Source organism: Sphaeramia orbicularis, chromosome 12 (assembly GCF_902148855.1).
Source record: "Sphaeramia orbicularis chromosome 12, fSphaOr1.1, whole genome shotgun sequence".
In the NCBI taxonomy this organism is placed as follows: domain Eukaryota; kingdom Metazoa; phylum Chordata; class Actinopteri; order Kurtiformes; family Apogonidae; genus Sphaeramia; species Sphaeramia orbicularis.
Window position 1 is genome coordinate 73,437,103 of NC_043968.1, and position 16,880 is coordinate 73,453,982.

At 39.6% G+C, this 16,880-nt stretch overlaps 1 protein-coding gene across 3 annotated transcripts in view; it reads right to left on the reverse strand.

Moving 5' to 3' along the window:
- The window catches only part of zbtb7c (zinc finger and BTB domain containing 7C), a 31,555-nt gene that overhangs the window by 10,780 nt on the left and 3,895 nt on the right, over window positions 1-16,880 (reverse strand). The window contains exon 1 of one of the 3 annotated variants that reach the window (XM_030151028.1): window positions 1,310-1,747. The exons of 1 other annotated variant lie outside the window; for it this stretch is intronic. The gene's annotated coding sequence lies outside the window, so the exon portion shown is untranslated. Of the gene's footprint in view, window positions 1-1,304; window positions 1,748-16,880 lie in introns of those variants that run through there. One more of the 3 variants, XM_030151029.1, reaches the window with a different exon arrangement.

Below are 16,880 nucleotides of genomic sequence, written 5' to 3' on the forward strand. Positions count from 1 at the left end.
AATCGCTTGGCCTCTTAAAGAGCCTGTTTGCGCTAAGTGTCATCTCTCAAGCCTTCAGGGGGGCCCACAGCTACACACCATTATCTCTCTTACCCCAAAGTAAACAAAAGTTTAGGCTTCAGTTCCAGAATATTGATTTAGTGATTAGTGCTGATACTTCTACACTATTCACTGCCTTTTTATTTATTTATTTATTTATTTTTTTAAGTATTGATGAATTATTCAGTATTATTTCTTTTACTTCACTGAACTTTTCTTCATTTGTATTAAATAAAAACATTCATCAGAGAAGTTGAAAGGAATTAGTGGATGTATTTAATACGGCAAGCGATATTATTAATATTTTTAAAAAGCATATTATTATTATTGCAGTTTGATTTTAATATGTATTTTCCAACGCTCACTTTAGTAGGTGTGTAAGCACATGTAGTCATTGAAAATGACTTAATAAACGCTTTATATGACATAACAACAATAGAATACTTAACACAAATAATTATTATACATGTATTACTGCTCTGCTATTTATTTTACTCCTTTTGTGCATGTACATTTTATTTTTCATGTCCTTTCAATTTTATATTTGATATTTCAGGCATAATTTTTTTCTGTTAAGAATACTGTGAGACAAACAAATCTTAGTAATAATAATAAGACCTGGATGGAAAAACGGCAGCAGTAAACAATTTGGCTGGTATTACTGGTCATGGCATTTTGTAACTCCATGAGGTAAGAGGTCTATAAGCTAGTGTCACCAAGGTTTGCTGTAAACAATAATTTACAGCTCAGCCTCGAATCCATAACATGTTTTTTTGTGTCCACACTCACAAACATCCCCCTGAACCTTAACTTAAACACTACATGGACATTCATTTAACATTTTAAAGAATATGTAAATGTAGAAGCTACAAGGAGAAGTAGTAGTGGCATTTCTGTAAGAGACAAAACATTACACACTACCATGAGACTGGAACACTTGTTGTTGAGCCATATTTACACTTTAACTTAATGAATTCCAAGAGTCATTAAGTGACTTTATTGACCTGTTTGCACCCACTCAGGCCTTTACGATGCGAACGCAACGAGGCTCCAATAAAAAACTCTTTAAACAGTCATGCGTAATTGATGCACATTCAACATAAAAGCTGCTCACAGACATGTGTAACAACAGGACAAATGATCACAAACAAAAATGCCCAGACACACACATACACACACTTTGTTCAAAAACTCTGGCATTCAAATTAATTCACACATGTCTTGATACGTTCACCAGCATTCCACAGCTTTCAGCACTCGCCTACCTTACCTCCAGTTTCTCGATTCTCCTCACGTGTCTTTTATATATTTCCGGACTACAAAGAGGGTCTGTCGCTCCTCGCTTGACCTCTCAGCATCGCCCTCTTTTTTTTTTTTTCTTTCTTTTTTCTTTTTATTGAAACCCAGCTGTCACTCTCTTCACACAGTCTGTCAATCAGTCAGCCAGTCAATCCATTCACAAGCTCCTCACACCGGCCACGGATGCCCATTCACAAAAAAAAAAAAAAAAAAGATAACACCCAGGGAGGAATATCCAATGGATAGAAGCAAAAAAGCAGCAGCAGCAGCAGAGAGGAAGAAGAAAAAGAAGAAGAAGAGCAGAGTGTGAATCTTGGGTCTGTGTGTGAAGCGAGTGGCTGGTGTGGAGTTTAGAGTCAGGCTCACTGTTGTGTGTGGCTCATGTAGGACGAGCACAGAGAGTGAGAGGAAGGGAGGGAGGGCAGCAGCACTGCGCTGTGGAGATGTCGCACCACTAGTTTTTATAGCAGGGTGGGTAGCTGGAAGATAATAATACCCCATCCTCCTCCACAACACAAGTTTAAGCGCACTGTGTAATAAGCCCATGGCGCAGACACCCGCTGATTTAGGTCAGACAAAATGAATTTTTAGTTGTGTTAGAGTGGATTTCAGTATAAAGGGACCGGGGCAAAGAAACTCGAAGGGGTTGTTTGGGGAGACTGAGGGAGGGTAAAAAAGGAAACCAGAAAGAGACGGAGAGAGAGAGAGAGAGAGAGAGGGAGAGAAAAAGTTGGAAAACTATTTTGTGCACCTCTGTTGGTCAGCCTCAAACTGAGATGAGACGTATGCTAAAAACTGCAACTCAAAGATGTTTAGTTTCAGTTTTACACCTGTTTAAAAAAAGGCACATTATCACCGATAGTCTGATACAATAATGAGATTTATCCACTGTTTGGAACAGGGCTGTCTTAACGCATGGGCCTGATGGGTACTTGCCGGGGGGCCCCGTGAACATAGGGGCCCCATGCTAATCTGCATATGTTAAGCCACTGTTTTTCAACCTTGGGGTTGGGACCCCACATGGGGTCGCCTGGAATTCAAATGGGGTCACCTGAAATTTCTAGTAATTGATAAAAATAAAAATAAAAACTTACTAATAAAAAAATCTATGGTGAGTTGACAGAGACAATCACTATACATACAAGACATGACAAACTGTGAAGCTGAAACTGTAGCACTGTGGTTCTGTTTATCTGTCAAATGTTCATTGTGGTCAGTTTCAGATGCTGCAGCTCTTTCATAATTCATAGTTTGAGTTCTTGTTTGTTCCGTATTAATTGTCAGCCTTGTAAATCCAAGCTGGACTGACTCTACGTATCCTGACCAAGGAAAATAAAATTCTCACTTTGTGCAGTAATCTACACCTGGCTTTTCTGCCTCCGTCCATAATAATATACATTATATAGACTAAATGTTGTCTAAACTTAATGTTTATTTGCAACATAGTATAGCAAACTATTACATGATCAAAAGCAAATTCATTTTAGCAAAAAAAAAAGTCACCATTTTGAATGTTTGGGTTCGTCAGAAATTTGTGATGTTAAAATTTGGTCACGGGCCAAAAAAGGTTGGAAACCACTGTGGTAAGCCTTCAATGCACCTTGTATCATAAATGATACATACCCATCAAAGTCATGTAATTACTTCACTAATTGCTAATTTAAGTTGTTTTCTGTTTTTTTAAAATTATTTTTAAATAGTCACTTTTCTTTTGGACTCAAATTCTTCCAATATTTTTATACAGGTTTGTTTTATTTTTTACTCCAGTTTTTTCATTATTTTTTTTTTAACAGATTTGTTTTATTTTGTACTAGAATTTCTCTTTAATGCTGTTGATATGGCCCTGGTTTGGAAGCTGGGTTTGTTGGACTCTGCAGGTTAATGTCTGGGCAAGTGCAACCATTTTTAATGCTCAGTAACCACAGTCTTTGAAAGTTTATGATAAATCAACCCACTTTGCATTCACGCCCCTGAAAAGTGATGATTCAGATGGTGGTGTTAATTTTAAAGGAACTATCACACCAGAGCAAACCCACAAGAGACTAGTGTACCTATTTTCCTTGATTTGTTATGATGTTTTGTTTTTCTTTTAAAGCACGGTTTAGGTTGGCTGAAGCAGAAGGCTCATGTTAGATTTCAGTTTTGAGTCACATAGCAGTGAAGCGGGGTAACAGTCGGTGAGCAGACATAACCTCAGTAAATGGAGAGGCGGAGGAAGTTTACGCAGAGAGGTGTAGAAATAATGCATGCTATAATCAGATTTAAGTTTTGAAGGCGAGCTATGATCTCACAGGAATGGTGGACTAGATGATGAAGACATGATTTAGTTGTGAGTGTTTGTGCAACGGCAGGAAGTAAAATAAGAAAAGGGAGGAAGACAATTTCCTTGATTTTCAGAAAGTTGCTAAATGTATTACCATGACATAGCACACTCACATGACTGAGTGAAGGAAGGTTTCCTGTATGACCTCAATAAACCACTCCCAATGAAAGACTTTTTTTTCATTAAGTCGCCTACAACAGGAAGTCCTCACCATCAGAATCATTTTTTGCTCTTCAGTGTAACTTTTATTAAACCACTGTAGAAAGAACATCCAATTATGAAGATATTTACATATACTACTTTTTAATTTTACTGAATATGTGTGTCCTCAGCCTTTTGCATAATTGGATAAAACTTAAATAATTACCTTCCAAGTGGTCTGAAATAAAAGAAGACTCAACTACATTTTACAGGCTGTAGAAAAACGAACCCAATGACAGAACACTTTTGAGAAGATGCTGACAATTAATGTCAGATGTGATACTCCTACTCTCATTTATAGAGCATCACAGAAGTAACATGGTAGCTCCTCTAACAGTGATATTTCAACTTAAGTTTTCTATAGTGGCATTAAAATCAAAATCATCCTGTATAATTATATTTAGTCTTTTGATTTGGACATGTAGGTTATTCCCCAGATTTCACTTCCTGCCACCATAAACCACAGTAGAATCAACATCCAGACATTGAGGTTTTTATGAAATATATTCAGCCTTCCTGTTGTTTGATTCTTATTGTCTGTTTAGCACCTGGAAAAGCCAAGTGCAGTTCATCCTATTATTTCAAGTCTAGCCTGTATTCACTCATAGAAGTATAATATGCAGCCAGTCACTGTTATCTTTGTGGTGTTTGGACAAAAATATTTGCAACCGTCCATAAATCCAACCCGACCATCATACCGGGAAAGCAGTTAAATAGTGTCGAGCTAACCTACACAAACATGTAGACATCACAGTGTACATCAGACTACGATGCCCTCCTCTCCCTGGGGAAAACATGGACCAAAGCAAACCGCAGCCCTTACCCTGGTGGTTTACACTGTTTTGTACAGGAGGAGCGCTGCAGCCAGCTCACATTGGCATCTAGTATATATAAACAGGGTTAGCCACTAACTGCTAACAGGACGGCCAAACGGCCAGACAAAACAGCATTTGCCATCCTATAAGAGGGGCTATCTATTCATGTCACTGGAGCCATAGCAACACGCTGTAAGTGGTACCTGTGTCAACTACGCTCTTCTAAACTCCGAGGGAAAAGTGAAGGCATATTGTTATTGGTTTTGATTGACGTAGAACAGTGATTTAGTGCCCATAACAGACTTCCTCTTCTTTTTTTTTTTTTTACAAGAGGTGGAAACCATTGTTGAGATGCTTTACTGTCACCTACGACAGTGGAGAGTACACCTGACTTAAAGGGGTCATATTTATCTAAACCCACTTTTATTAGTCTTTGGTTCATTTATTTGTGTATTTGGACCCTAATAGTTCATACAGTTTGAATTTGAACCCTCCAGGTGCTGCAAAGCTATCTTTATATTCATTCCGTCAAAGATCGAGTGGATTTCTACAACCCGTTTTAATTCCTTTTTAATTTGTTACATTTTATAACTAAGTACATCATGATATTTGCACACATAAGGTCAAGACAAACATTTCTCAGAGTACGACATAATTGTTTGTCAGCAGCAGCGGTTGTAGTCCATACTGAAAATATGTCCAAACTTTGAGCCGATTACCTAAAATGTTCAGTTGTTGGTTGTATTAATGAACTGAACAGGACAGAGTGCACAATCAGCAACCTGGAGGTGGTGGGGCATGAAGTGACTCATTTGCATTTAAAGGGCCAGCACTCAAAATTACCTTTATGGTGTCATTACTCAGAAATAGGGTTGAAGATGGACCTGTGGAGTTGAATTAATGAAGAATTCAGACCCAAGCAGAGCATTTACAGTTCATGTAGACCACAGGGAAATGTTGGAAAATGCAAAATTCCTTTAAAAAAAAAAGCAAAATATCACTCTAATAACCTCTTAAGCTCGGTGCTTGGTTTTATTTTGGGCAATCCAAGACAAAATATGTGGATATCTTTAGTCATGAAATCAAGTAAGATTTCATTTGAAAAACACATGGGTTAGGTGACTGGGTTATTCTTTATTCTGATAAAAGTATTTCCAATTGGAGTAGCATGCCTTTTATTCAATCACTAGTACTAATTGGCTAAATTGCATGTTCATTTTGTGTGTAAAGGTGGTTTAGATATGGAAATGGCAAACTAAAACCCTCAAATGTGTTTGCTCTCTAAAGTAAAGCACATTTATTTTCTTCTACTTCAGTTAGTTCTCTGTGTGGAGTATAATCAGGCTAAATATTAAATATGAGTGCAGATCAGTCACTTAGTCTGTCCACAAAACACAAGATTTAGCGGCTGAGTAAGAGTCATCTGTTTTGTCTGTCTGTCTGTCTGGCATCGTAGCGTACCTGTTTACTGGCACCTGCTGTGCCCAGCGTGATACACGTACCAGGGCACCAGATTGGCACTTTGGAGGGGGGTTGGGTTGTGAAGCGTTGTTACATAAAATTGATATCATGAAGACTTCAATGCTGTGCTCAGTAGGGATGCACCAATACTACTTTTTTCCAGACCGAGTACGAGTACTTACATTTGAGTACTTGCCGATACTGAGTACCGATACGAGTACTTAATAATCCCATTCCAGTTCTTAGTTCCTTTTGTAAATGTGCTTTATTGTCATTGTCATTAGTCTGACTGGAACATGGTGCTGCTACTGACATTTAATGTGTTGGAATGAGCGTTTGTCAATTAATCCACCAGGGGGCGCTACTCTGAATTAACCATACTGGACAAATACCACGAAGAGGAGTAAAGTTTTCTGAGAAGAAGAAGAAAGTCAATAATAACAAACATGGAGACGACAGAGGTAACACTACTGTGATACTAATATTGCAGCGTTTTCTCTGGTAAGGTTTAAAAGCTTAGCTTCAGTAGGTAGAGAAAAGAGAAATGAGCGATAAGTTTTGTCTTCACTTCCGCTGGCGGGGGTCTGCACCGCTTTGTACTCCCGCTGGTATTCTCATTCTGGGCACGCATCTGCCAGCACCTGGAAAATGGATGGAATGTACGCAGAGGACGGACAGAACGCTGCGTCCGTATCTGTCTGTGTCTTTAACGTTACTTGCAGTCAGTGGTACTTTTATCACCGTCATTTATTTTGAAAAATCTCCACACTCTTCACACTCCCCACACATTATTCCACCGCCGCGTACCTTCTCCACTGAACTGTGAATGTTACACGGCCGTAAGTGGTATCGGTGCATTTGTATCGGGTATCTTTTATGAGTACAAGCACACACACTGAGTATCGGAGCCGATGCCGATACTCGTATCGGTATCGGTGCATCCCTAGTGCTCAGCTTGGTTTATCATACCATAAAAGTAAACATTAATTAACCCTCTAGAGCAGGGGTGTCAAACTCAGATCCTTGAGGGCCGGTATCCTGCATGTTTAGATGTATCCCTCTTCCAACACACCTGATTCAAATGATAAGCCTATCATCAAGCTCTGCAGAAGCCTGATAATGACCGTCAGGTGTGCTGGAAGAGGGAAACATCTAAAACATGCAGGATACCGGCCCTCGAGGATCTGAGTTTGACACCCCTGCTCTAGAGGAATATTTGGAGTCCCAACTTAAACTGAAGTTGCTTGTTTTGCCGCTGTAAAGGAACAGTTTTTATCAGTTCACTTTTGGGTGATTCTGCTGGAATAGCTCAAGTGCTTATACTCCACCCAAGGGTGCAGTGTGTAAGATTTAGGATGCTCTAATTACAGATATTGGATACATTATGAATAATTACATTTTCATTTGTGCGTAATAAAGTCTTGTGTTTTTGTTGCCTTAGACTGATCCATTTACATCTACAAGAGGGGTAGGTTGATTCACAGTTCTGTCACAGTTTTATAGCTGGTAGCATCCAACTCTGTTTGAGTGTAGACCTGAGGTAAGTCCGGTACATTGTTTTACTTTGGGCTGTCCTAGATGAAAGATGGCAGTATGTAGCAGTATCTTTAACAGTGGCTAATAAAGCCTAGTCCTATGCTGCACAGTGAGAGAGGTTCACAGGTGGCTGTGCACCTAAAGATAACATTGAACAAAACTGTCAGAAATGTAGTTTCACTATGTCAGTGTGACTGCTGCTATAATTCAATTGTCCACTTAACAATGAATTAACAGGAATTCACAATGAAATGATGCACTGATCTATGCAACAAGCTAGGGCTGTGCAATTAATCGAAATTCAATTACGATTTTGATTATTACACGCAACGATTACAAAAATTATGTAATCGAGAAAAAAACGATTATTAATTTTGAGTTGTTTAATTCATGCACACGCAAGCTACCATGAGCTGCTCTGCCCCGCCCCCCTCTAAGCTACAGCTGCCTGCTAGCCGGCAGGTCCACGCCAAGAGGAAAGTTGTACCTAGCGATCTGGAAAAATAGCAGGAGAATCGCAGCAGAAGTGCTTGGTAAACAAAAAAGGCAAGTCAAATTCAATTGTATGGAATTACTTTGGGTTTGATGAAGAGCAAAAACCCATTACGTGCAAAAAGTGTTTCGTAGTTGTGTCCGCACCAACCGGTAACACAGCAAACCTTTTTAACCATCTAAAGTTTAACCACTGCGACCTTTATCATAATCTTATGAAAAACTAAAACACATAAAAAAACTCTGTCTACAACTTCGTCCGCAATGCAATCTTCAGTCTCCGAATCTCTTTACGCTGCAACTCCCGTATTAACCTAACTGAAACCTCACGGCACGCCACTGAATTTACTATGATTCATACTACACTGAACATACTTGAATTTATAATTTGCACTTTACGTGAGTTTTTTTTTTTTTATTGCTCCAGTTTTATGGCAAGTCTAGAGCAGTTTAATTCCAGTGCACTATTTGTTTACAAAAGGAAATACTTGAATTTACAGTATACTTATTTGCATTCAAAGATTTTTTTGTTTCGTACAAAAGTGAACATACTTTGTTTTAATGGTTAAAAGCTTTATTTATATTTAAAGAGTATATCTTACATTGTTTTGCAAGAAAAAAAAAACAACTTTAAGGTTAACAAATAATTGTTTTTAATAATCGTGATTTCAATTATTGCTAAAATAATCATGATTTTTTTTTTTTCTATAATCGAGCAGCCCTACAACAAGCAAATCTGTGTAGCAAAAAATCCAAACCTCAAATTTCCTTTACAAAATTGGGATCCAATGTTGTGTACTTTTACCAAATCTGGGTCCACATTCCCTTCCTGAGCTACTTTAAATTCTATCCATAGACTTTTGTAACTACAACATTATCTTAATTTTAATCTGTATTCATAGCACCAGTGATAAATGACATTTAATTTGTGTGCTCAGATTCAGTAGATGTAATGTACAATTTCACCAAAAGATGCCACTAATCATTACGGACGGAACCTTTAAAGGTTCTAGACGGTGTTTTTCTGAATGAATGATTGTGTAATATTCTTCATATCATTTTGTTCAAGGAGAAGATTAACACATAAAGACCCAAACATCCACCAGTGACCAAAACCATCTTCTGATTTAAACTGTTTAATACCTGTTGATCCACTAATCCTATCAATACTTGTAAATCATTGGCGTAAAATTCAGTTTGTCATCTTTTCATGGTCGTCAGATATGACTCATTTGGACGTTCAGAGGCTCCGTAGTGAACGTGGAAAGTAAAACCCAGGGAATTTGACGGAGATGCTTGGTTTATGTTCATTTAATGATAGATTTTACTGAAAAAGTCACTTTTCTTCAGTTTTCTCTGTTTTGGACATAATAACCCTTAACTTTAATCTGAGCTTTAATGAACATCAACATGATCTGTGAATGAAATATAGGACAATACCAGATTTTCACTTACAAATCCAAAACACAGTCATATTATAATAAACTGTGATAAATCACTTAAGGAAGGTTAAATACAAAAGTAACACTGGGTTTTTAGGGTTAAAGAGGAAGAAAATTCTCAGAGGATACCAGGCAGCGAACAGTCTGCATCATCTTCAGTTTAAGTCTGGCTGAAGGCTACTTTAGCAAACTTTTCCCCTTTAAATTCCCTTTCCCTTCAGAGGTATAAATAGCCAAACGATACTCAAAGACAGATTTTCCCCGTTTAGCTCCAGGGTGAGGGGATCACCCTTCAGACCTCAGGACTTACACAGCAACCCCACCAGTGCTGCTGAAGTAAACCACCTTCCTACGCTTACAGGAATGCATTCTGTCTCTCACACACACACACACACACACACACACACACGGATGCATATACACTCAAAACCAGCAACATCAACAGAAAAATGAGGAGAAATCAGTTTTCAAATACTGTTGACCTGTATAATTTATTCAGCTGATCAAGTCATTTAAGGGCTCTTGTTATTTCCACAGCACTCATCAGTAACATTATTTTGTTGAGTATGGAGTGCAGTAATTGCATCAATATCGTCCACAAAACTAGTGAGTGTTGATTTTATTAACAATATGCAACAACTAGTATTGCTTGTTTTATCTGGAACTTATGCTAGGTCGTACATTTCAAACAATCAATCAATGAAATTTTATCTATATTGTGTCACATCATAGCAAAGCTGAATACCAATTCACCCCTTGGCCCCTCCCCCTTTGTTTTGCACGTTCACGTGAAGGGGTAGTGTTATCCTGATTCTCAATTAGAGAATTAGAGAGGCTAAGGCGGATGGCTGTATAACCCTTGAAACGGGGATTTTCCAGGACCACACTACAAACGGAGGGGTAGGAGAAATTTCCCATAATTCTGTTCGAATCATTGGCAAGATGGAGGTAAACACAGTCAAAAAGTGCAGCAGTGTGATGAAAGAAACACAAATGTACGTATTTTCTTTGTAAACAACTTAATCATTTGATTGACCGTTTAATGCCGTTTCAATGTGTAACAGATTTCTGCGGTTTATAGTTGATAGCCGCAAAAAGATGACCAAAGCCTATGGAACAGAGATGGTTACAGCTGGTGATGGCATGGTGAATACTTTTGGAAACAAAGATTTGGCATCTGTTAATAGCGGCATCAATGACCGCTGTTGACGTAACAGGTCTGGAAGGGTTTTTTCCATTTCATAGGGGAATGTTTCAACCCCTTACCCTTACAACTCCATTTAAGGGGTAGTGCCAAGTGCAAGGGCCAAGGGGTAGGGGTAAGGGGTAAGGGGTAAGGGGTAGGGGCTGAGGGGGAGGGCTAATGGGTGAATTGGGATTGGGCCCAAAAGTTATCTCATGACACTAGCTGGTCTAAACCAGACTCTTAACCCTTTATTGGGCAAGTAGCTATATTTGGACATTTCCGCACACATTAAGACAGTTCCAGTGAGGACAGTGAGGAGACAATCTCAGGTCCAATGTGGTCTCCAGGGTCTGTAAGGTCCACCTCTGCATGAACAGTGAGTGTATCTACTTTGTTCGGTACCATGACGTAGCGGTACTACTGTAAGGAATGATGTTCAAAGGGATAATGTGGATGTGGACAGGGGTCTGGATCAGCACTTATGCTGGTCTAATGTTCTAAAAGACATGTTTCTTTCACTTTACATGTGTTTTTCTTGCATTTTTTTGTATACTTCTTGGATATTTTTGCTGCTTGCAGACAAACAACCAAATATGGTAGCTTCATTGACCTTGATTTTCTACCCAACAGAATCCTCCAGGAGCAAACACTCGGAGGTGGTGGAGGGGTGGGGGGGACTTCCTTTAACAGGCAGAAACCTGGAGTAGACCCCAACTCTTGGAGAATGTTCATCTGCCTCAACCATTTGGGGGTTAAAGAGAAAGGGTTAAAGGGGTCATATTTAGCTAAACCCACTTTTATTAGTCTGTGGTTCATTTATTTGTGTATTTGGACCCTAATAATTCATACAGTTTGAATTTGAACCCTCCAGGTGCTGCAAAGCTATCTTTATATTCATTCCGGCAAAAAATGGAGTGGATTTCTACAACCTGTTTCAATTCATTCTTTACTTGTTATGTTTTATAACTAGTTACATCACGACATTTGCACATATAAGGTCAAGACTTCTGATGAACATTTCTCAGAGTACGACATAATTGTTTGTCAGCAGCAGCGGTTGTAGTCCATACTGAAAATATGTCCAAACTTCGAGCTGATTACCTAAAATGTTCAGTTGTTGGTTGTATTAACAAACTCAAGTGGCTGAACGGGATAAAGCAGCACAGCCAACATACCGGAAGGGGGTGGGGTCATGTGCATTTAAAGGGCCAGCACTCCAAACTACCTTTCTGGTGTCATTACTTAGAAATAGGGTTGAAGATGGACCTGTGGAGTTGAATTAATGAAGAATTTAGACCCAAGCAGAGCATTTACAGTTTATATAGATCACAGGGAAAACGCATAATTCCATTTAAAAAAGCAAAATATCAGTCTGTTAAAGGAAGACAAAAAGACCACTACAGCAAAAACAATAGAAAGAGGATCTGGGGAAGTACTTAGCAGACCATCCCTGGACTAATAACTGTGAGAACATAAAAAAACAAAAACAAAACACCAGCCCAACTTGTGCCCTTTACCCTGGTGTCTCAAAGGCCAGGTGTGGCTGGTGTGGGAAACAAGCAGGAAAGGGAGGTAATCATCCCCCGACACGTCCAAAGAAAGAGCATCCCAGCCGGCTGCCAGGTCGTCTACACCCCCCCGCCTCCAGACACCCAAGGACAGAAGTAACACAGATGCAATGTAGCTTGAGCACAAAGAGAGTCTGGAATAGGAGCAGACCTACTGTACACTCATATGAGCGGCGGAATAAATCACTCTGCCGTGTTCAATCACAGACAAATGCTCAGACACATCCACAAACTGAAACACACAGCCATCTGTCATAGCGGGGTCATTAGAACTCACCTTGGAGCATGCTACCCGGGTGGATGAGGTGAGGGTGTTTACTTCTGCTGACCTGTCTGTTAGCGCCTTAACTTTTTTTTTTTTCTTTGTGCTTTAACTTTGTCTTTTTTTCAAACATCCTAATCAGTATTTGAAGCTCTGCCAGAAGGGAGGTAAAGAACACACGCCGCATATTTAGAAATACTGACGGCAATTGTTGCATGAACCAGTTGGTGTTTGTGACGGTAACTGCGATGCAAGTGATAATTTCTGCTGACTGTTGTGCTCATTCTAAAGATGTGAATTGAAACGAAATGGATATTTAGAAATCCTGATTTTATTTCCACTGTGTGGGATTGTTAAGTACCTAAATCACTGGGTTTTGAATATGTATGTAGAGGACTCGGTTTGGATTTTCCACTAAAAAAACCTCAATACCTCTCTTCTCTCAGTGACAGCATTTACATGCACAAAATATTCATTTTTTTCCGCTTAATCCCCATAAAGGAAGTCCTTTTAAGCTGTTTACATGGCAAATGAAAACAATGTTCTACTGTGCACACACAACTTCCCTGTATCATTCCGTCAAACACCTTCTTGAAAAAACCACCTTTTCTTCAGCTTGTGGTAAAATGCATGCTGTATACACACAAAAAGAATAATCATAAACGCAGAATATTGGATCTCTCAAGTCTTAATACTCATTTGCATGGGGCTCGTACAACCTGTGGACCTCTTGAATTTACTGACATTATTCCCCGGTTCTGGTGTCAAGGTTCAGCGCTTACAGATAACTGATGAAACACTGATACATGGTCCTTAGTGTAACTGTCATGCATTTCATCCATATCATTTCATCTTCTGAAGGATTTAAGTTTGGTCTTTCAGTGAATATCCTGATAAATCGTGACATGAGCCACCTGAATTTCCACCTAAAACACTTTCACTGATCATCACTAGGCCAGCCTCTATCATCATCATCCAAGAAATGGGCAGAATCAATGTGTGGAGGAAGTACAAAGTGTTGCATATCCATCCAGTGAACCCAACCACTGAAATGTTACTTCACACTGGACTTATATTAGCTCAGGACCTCTGTGTTGGCTGAAATAGGGTAGGTCATTTGCAGTGGAATTTTAAATTTGGGTGCATCTATTGCCGCGTTTCCACTATGTAGTACTGGCTTGACTCGACTCGACTCGGTCTTTTTGCATTTCCATTACAAAAAAGGACCTGGAATCTGGTACCCGGTACTAGGTTTTTGGTATCACCTCCGCTGAGGTTCCAAAACTGGGGAACAGATACTAAAACATGACGTGTAAACACTGCAGACCACTGGTTGGTCAGAGAGTTGTCTCTGTGACCCTCCTTTTTACAAAAAAACAGATGTGGAAGTTTACAGTAAATATAGCGGTGATGATGATGACACCCCACAAAACTACACCATGGTTTGTCGAGGGGGCTTAGATGTGAAAATTCAGCATGAGCTTGATGAGACAACACGCAACGAGCGAGTTTATCAGCAAGTCTCTGAGCAGACACACGGAAGTAACGTGCCGCATTGCTATGACGTCCAGCTACTCTAACATCGGTAGTATCCTGTAATGAAAAGGGTCTCCAGGAATAGTACGTGGTATCCGAGTTGAGCCGAGTCAAGTCGAGCCGGTTCCACGTAATGAAAACGCGGTATATGAAACTGGTCCTAAAAGCAGAACATGGGAGCTAAAAATTCTAACCAGATGTAGACTAATGTTATGAAGCAAGTTTGGAGCACTTTGGGTCTATTTTAAAAATAAATATTTACTGAGATAAAAAAGAAACAATTTATCAGATGAAACACATTTTCATATTTTTTCATATTATCTTTTATATAAAAATTTCCATGTAACACGGTCAAAAAGGCACAAAAATTATGTGCTACTGTTTTTTTTAAAAATCTTTTTATCCTCTCTCAGGTACATTTTGGGAATTGAACTAATTATCCAAGGCAGAGTGTTTCACAAAAATGGCTGCTGTTGCAAAATCACGCACGATTTATTTGTGTTTTAATGGGTAGGTTCTGCATGTAACGCAAGTGGACATGATGGGTTACACACAAAACCTGAAATGAGACTGAGACTCATGAAAAATCCACATGCCTGGATTAGCAAAACCACTAGGATCGACACATTTAACACAGTGTCTTTATTTATAGTCTATATAAGACCATTTACAGCCATGTTTTCAGGTCTAATGCACTGACACCTTGGTAGTTTTTCCTGTCCCAATTTGGGTCCTATTTTTGGCCCCAATATTTTATTAAAAATTCATTAATTTTGAGATGGCTCAGAGCAAGAGTATAATTTTTTTGCATTTATCTGAGGTCATCATTAGGTACATCCTGGAGGGAAATATGTCTACATTTCTCTCTTATTATTAGGTCTGAAAAGATACCAAAATGAACCCAGTTTCCTAGAAGCACCTATATACAAATATCAGACATGTTTTGTATGTGATTAAGTTCACTGTTGTTATCCATTACCTGAGGTTCACACACAGGTCGGTAAGACTAGTGTTTTAGTCTTCATTCTGAAAAAGGCACAGTTCAGGCTACTTCAGATCCAAATGCAATATAATGCTCACATGACACCTGTCCAATTCAGAAAAATGCTACACTGATAAACACATTTGCACAACAACCATTAGCTATTAAATGATTAAGTTTAAGAAAACACTGGCTTCCAGCTCAACACAACACAAACTTCGCACATGTGTGTTAGGAATTGTCCCTTGAAGATCACGGTCTTCTTTTTTTAAATTTCAGCTAAGAAACTAAACCCAAAAGTGCAGACAAAACGAACAAGACGTCAAATCGTCCGGGCACCATCTCCTCACTGCTGCTCCTCAACGTAGATCTGTGGTGTGTTGTGTTTATTTGATCGCTGTAGCGTGAACATTTGTGTGAGAGCGTGGCTGTGTTGAGGGGGTCGTGGGGTGAATGAGGACAACTCCTTATGGTGATAACGAGAAGGAGGCCAGCCTTGGTGGGACAGCCTCTGTCTGCCCTCAGGTAGTGTGTGTGTCTGTGTATGCGTGTTTGTGTGTGTGTGTGTGAGCATGTGTATGTGTGTGTGTCAGCAGGAGAGCCCTCAGGCGCTCTGGCACCTCCTAATTAAAACCAGTCAGGCTGCAGGGCAGGGGAGACAGATGCCTGTCATGACACACACATATGTACACACACACACACACACACATGCACGAGGTGGTGGACTATGTTCAGCTACATGCACATTTACAAATACACAAGTGATGTGCAGTGCGTAGGTCAGCTATTTTTAAACTCACGCCCAATCACATCCCACCCACTCCGATATCACACAGGTAGCTAATCTGCATCTGACCCAAATCATCATTGAAACGATAGAAAAAGCAGTCAACAGTCAACACAGCAGTAACATAATTCATGTTAATGAGGCCGCCTAAAGTGGGAGGCAAGCTAAAAAAATAAATAAATAAAAAAGTAACACATTGCTACATGAATGTTTTTGGTACCTGACCCGTGTATGTGCCAGTTTCAGGAGTGAATCCATTATTTATTTCCAAGGCTTTGCCTTAGGTTAAAACATATTTGGCTAATTAGAATCAAAATCAGTCAATGATCTCTCATTAGTTTGACTACTTCCTGAAAAACCATCTAGATTATGACCAACTTGCTCACTGGTGTCACTCATAAACGTGCACACTCACTTCCTGGCGTACAGTCGTGACCCATACTTGCTTCCAGATTGACACATCTCTCTTCCTCCCCAGCACAGAATGAGACATAATTGTCCTGAATGTCTGCTACCTGCAGACTCTGTCACATTTTATCTCTGTTCCCCCATGTACGGCCCAGAGCTGCAGGCAACCACATATAGTACTTAGCAGGCTAACCGCTGTTTGTCTGGGGTGGGTGGGTGGATCAAGGCATGCTGCTCTCCTTTCTCTCCCAGTGATTAGATAGCATAAGCAGGCCAGCTAGCCTAACCCACACACTCATGTCTCTAAAACTGCCATCCAGCCCTGCTTTCTCTCTCGCTGCCTCTCACACACAGGTGGGTGGACCCACTTATTCAACCCAGATCTTTCTTTTAGACATTATGAAATCATGCTCGTTTTTTCCCTTTCTTCTTTTCTTCATCTAACTCCCTCATGCTGAATGACATTCGATTCTGTATGTTCTCATCCACATCTTTACAGGCTCTGTTTCTGAGATGTAAACTGACGCTTTCATTTCATAATTT